General features: G+C 47.5%; 1 long non-coding RNA gene across 1 annotated transcript; it reads left to right on the forward strand.

Annotated features, from left to right (window-relative positions):
- Positions 1-2,212: 2,212 nt before the first annotated feature.
- On the forward strand, positions 2,213-4,162 carry LOC137432051 (uncharacterized). The gene is made up of 3 exons (XR_010985386.2): positions 2,213-2,347; positions 2,759-2,966; positions 3,432-4,162. It is a non-coding gene; the product is annotated as an uncharacterized LOC137432051 (long non-coding RNA).
- The last annotated feature ends 834 nt before the right edge of the window (positions 4,163-4,996 follow it).

The raw sequence follows: 4,996 nt of genomic DNA on the forward strand, positions 1-4,996 counted from the left end.
TCTTTCATTCCCTGGTACGTCTCCTCAAGCTCGTCCTCCAAGGCTACCTTGACCGTTTCCAGGTGCGTCCTCACCTGCCGGTCCTTCGTCTCCATTACCTCTACCACCTCGTCCAACCTCGCTGTCAGTCCCTCTCGTACCATCTGACATTCCCTCTTCGTCGCTATCAAGTCGTCTTTTAGTTCTTTCTGTGTCACTTTTAAACCTCCTAATACCACAGTGTTCCTTTGAACCTGCTCCGTTACTTCTTTTTGTCCCTCCGTCAGCTGTTCCACCTCCTGCGTCAGGACCTCTATGCCCCCTTGTAACTTTACAGTCCCCTTTCTCACCTCCTTCTCCATGTGCTCCTTACAGTGCCTCACCTCCTCGCGCACTCCTCCGACCTCCTCACTCATCACTTGCATCTCCTGCCCAGATGCCACCCTCATCTGCTCCATCTCCTCCCTATCGGCCCTCATTCCGTTTATTGTTGCTTCGATTTGCTCACTCTGAGCCTCCATTTTATTACTCAACCGCTCACTATTAGCCCTCATTCCCATCATTATTCTGCTTACCATTTCTTCCTTATTCTTGTCCATAAGGGCCTTCATTTGCATAAAAAAAAGGTTCAAATCCATCGGGGGCGCTGCCACGGTCGCTGGCGCGGTGATCAGCGAGGCGCCATTTTGCGCGCCCGCTTCTTCGTGCGTGACGGCGCTATTTTGCGAACCTGCCGCCCTCACTGCTTCGCTCTCCTCCTGTCCCTCATTTTGGTCCTGGATCGACCCTACCTCTCTCTCTTCTACCGGACCCCAGCTGTCTTGATCCGCCATAGCGCGACTTTCAAAATTCGGTTTTTTTATTTTATTTTCGTAAAACAAATTCAAATTTCGGCCGTTATAATTTCGCGCGGGAAACGCGCTCCAAATCGATTCTAACTGTTACAAATTTGGGCCTAATAAATTTAGTCCCGGGTTCGAATTCCACTCCTCGACACCAATTGTTACTCTAATAGTACAATTGGTGTTCCAAAATTTGGGCTAAATAAATTTAGTCCCAGGTTCGAATCCAACTCCTGACAACCAATTGTTACAGACGTGGCTTGGATGTTATTCACCGAGTGGTTTTGGGATGACCACGTCTGCACAAGATTATACTCGATATTATACCCGAAGCCGAACGTTGACTAGTCGCGCGATGCTAGGTCAATGAAGGAACAGACACACGGCTGGGATTAAAATGACGACACCAGGGATACGGTTCTCAAGACCTCCGGAGGAGATTATATTCGTTACGGAAGGTCAGATTACAGGGACGAGAGGTACAACATAGAAAGACAAGCACTTAGACACAATCTTATATTATTCCCAACAGACGACAGATAAACGGGACAAAGCTGACTCACACGGGGATTGATGGAAAGGACAGGCGGGTAGCGATGGCTCCAGGTGCACCTGGGCTCAAAGGTCAGAATCGACTCGGTCCGGTCCAGAGATGCGGGGAGGTCGCAGCGCTCGGATGGCGTCTTGTCTGCTCAAGCTGGGGGCGCATCTCTCGTCACATCCGGCGCGGGGCCGCGTATATCTGGCGGGGAGTGACACGCCCTCGGCTCGTTAGCTCCGCCTCGTGGAATCGGCACGTTGCTTCTCATTGGGTGCGTGCGGGGGGGTTACCGGCTCCGCCCTTGACGAGGAGCTGACAAGGAGCCCCTTTGTGGTAACCCCGTGGAGCGCGTGGTCTGGAGCGCGTTGTCTGGAGCGCATTGTCGATGGCGGCTAACCGAGCCGGTGGGAGGACGCACACTCCCCCCCGCGCAGCGCCGTGCCCCTCTGTTGTTGTAGACGGGAAGAAGCTGGGAGGAGGTATGGGAAAGGTCCTAAACTCACTACTGATGCCATATAATCACATTCTGGTGCAACGAAGAGTCAGAATTAATGGAAACGAGTCCTTAACTGACATAGATTAAGAATAACTAGGAAGATGTCCGAAAGTGGTCTACGTGTGGTGCGGTGGACCTGGGCACGACATTTAATGGGGGAATAAGGGGAAGGTCGGCTCTACTGAGTGTTATTTACATGCAATGGGACTAGGGAATGGGGGATTGGGGAAAGTTGGGGAGTATTGGAGAAATAGGGGAATATTTACAAGCGGATATGGAGGCCAAATTCCATATTCGCAACAATATATATATATTTGTCACTTGCCAGCAACTCATAAACCTTCCTCATGAATTGTTTTCTGCACAGTGAATAATTGAACATGGCTATTCTTCTCTTCAGCTCATGCAAATTCCCTCTACTGGCTTTTTTGAGGTGATGATCCAATGACAAAGGCAAAGCTTCCCACTCGGATGACTTCAGTGGATTATGTAAGTTGTATTTTGAATGACTACGTGACATTTTGATGCGGCAGCATTGCGTTGCTTATGAGGGGTTTGTTTTATTTTGTTGCTAGGTGACTAACAGGTTGTTAGGCAGCACAAAGTGGTTACAATTTCTCATCAGTCTTGTACGTTGAAGAACTGTCTAGTCCGGTTACATTCCAATGTGGTTGTCTTCAAAAAGATAAATGACGAGGAGCACCTTCATCGATCTTATCTTTGCTGGTACTCGCCCTTAAATCGACATTCCTCCATTCAGCTGAAAATAATTTTGATTTTTGCCTTGTTGTTATGATTAAAATGGAACTAAAAAGATACTTGATCCAGGCTTGTTGCTCACCTCTACTGCTTTGTGCTTCTTGTCTCCCACTTGTGGAATTGTGGAATCTCCTTCCTCAGTCCGTTCAATCCCATTCAACTCTAGAGCTTCTTTCGTGAAGAGTAAGCGAGTTATTGCCGGCGCCCTGGCGAAATTGCAAGTTCATGCCCAAACCACCTTCAGTTGAACGTCAGGCCGGGCCAGCCGGTTCGTGAAAGTCTTGGCCCAAAAACTTTCACCTGGCAGACACCCCACAAGAAGGCTGGAACAATTGAGGCCATTAACGAGGTAGTAGATTTACCCTCTTCTCTCATTTGTTTGAGCAAGTAGCCTTTTCACATGTTTTCTTATAGCGAGAGACCTGTAATTATTGATTATGAATTTTTGAGAGATTCATGGAGTCGCATAACCTTCCTTCCTTTTTCAAAAAAAATTTTTATTTATTTATTTATAATAATAATACAGATGTCAAGGCTCATGAAAGAGGAGAGAGAAAATGCTTGAGGAAAATGATTTTGACACCAGCAGTCTTAGCAATAGAAATAAGCCTTCCAACATATACATTAGTCAGTGAGTATTCATAAGTTAACCACAAAACTTGCTTTTCATATAATAATATAATTATATAAATCAAGAAATTATATAAATAAATAGCTTGAGATATATAATTTTTTTTGCACTTAATGCAAAGTTTTCCATGAGTTTTAATTTTTCCATGGAGTGAATTATTGTATGTGCGGCTTGTTGTTGCAGTGAGAAAACCTGTTGCATTGCTCTCAGTGGTTGGGGTTAGAGTCCCACGGTTTAACAGTATCGACATTTCCGAACCTCCGATGGAGTGAAGATCTGTCAAGGACTTTATGAACTCTACTCTTCTAAGCGTTCATGCCTTGTCGTTAACAGCCTTTTCCTTTTCTGTGCTCCACATGGATGTGAGTAGCATCGATTGCTGGGGGTGCCACTGTGCCACTGATGCAGTGCCCCCATGTAGGGCAGAGCAGGAATTTGCAATCTGTTCAAGGTGCCGGCCATAACTCGCCTACTCTTCGCGGACACCGTGGGATCTTTTTAGCCCAGTTTAATGTCTATCAGAGGGGCAGCACATACATTGACACCTCAGTGGACGTAAAACACTGGGATGGCAGATTATAGCTGGCTCGAGATTCAAATCCAGGAGAGTGTGCATACCTCTAGGGTCTAGTCTAGGCCATCTCGTCCACCTGTGAGCAACCTGACACTTCATCCTTGTTATGGTTTTTTATTTTATTTTTTATTTCTTTTTGTGTACAAGATCGAGGCTCGTGTAAGAGCTAACATCAATCACACAAAAAAACAAACGGACACATTAAACATATGATAAAGGGAGCGGGAGACAAGATGGGGAGAGAGAGGGAAGCACACAAGTACAACATTTGAGAGCAGGGACATCGGGAGATCTGTGGGAGGGAGAGGGCTTTGGGGGAGGAGGCATGGGAAGGGGTGATGGGGGGAGGAGGCATGGGAAGGGGGGGTGGGGTGGGTGGGAGAGGTATAAAACATGGTTGTTTTATTGTACACCAAATGGTACTTTAAAAACTGCTTACTCTTCCTGCAGGACTGGAATCGTTTTTAAATGAAGCCGAGAGATCGTTTACTATAACAGGCGTTCCCTCCCTTGCCTGTCAATTCAAAATGAGGAATTTTTTTAACGTACCAATGGGATTTCCCTGATGTAGCCACGCCCTGTGTACAGCAGAGTCAAGAAGCCCAAACAGGCAAATCAACAATCCCTCCCAAGGAGGCCCTGATGTTCTCACGCACATTAAACCACAAGTCATCAAAGGCTGCGCGAGCGTAACTCGGGCGTTCGCCTCGTGACATTTTTTTCCTTTTGCTTTTTCCGGACGCTGTGAAAATCACGGTCTCAATTTTTTTTCTTCAAAAAACTCCAGCCGCGGCTGGTATTTTACGACTTCAAGTGCCATTTATGCTGCCCAACAGCGCTGCCCTTCACCGAGGAGCGTGCGCAACCGCCGGGTTAAACAAGAGGTCTCGTTCCGATCTCCCCCGTGCGCACAGAGCGCTCCCTTGTCCGAGAGTTTCTGTCACAACCACGACCAGAAAGCACGCTTTGATGTCCGAGCTGTGAACTAACTGGATTAAAGAGATAGTTGTGGCCCAAGGCGCCCCGATTAAACCGCTCTCCGCGTAAAAGCGCCAGATGGTATTCAGGGACTATGGGGCGTCCTGTTGCGCGGTCGCTCTTGAGCGCCTTGCTTCGGAGACTCTGCGATGCTAACTCGTGGGTGTTCGTGGCTGCAGGAGACACGCGAAACTGT

The sequence above is a fragment of the Myxine glutinosa genome, chromosome 8 (genome assembly GCF_964187855.1).
Source record: "Myxine glutinosa chromosome 8, kmMyxGlut1.1, whole genome shotgun sequence".
NCBI lineage: Eukaryota > Metazoa > Chordata > Myxini > Myxiniformes > Myxinidae > Myxine > Myxine glutinosa.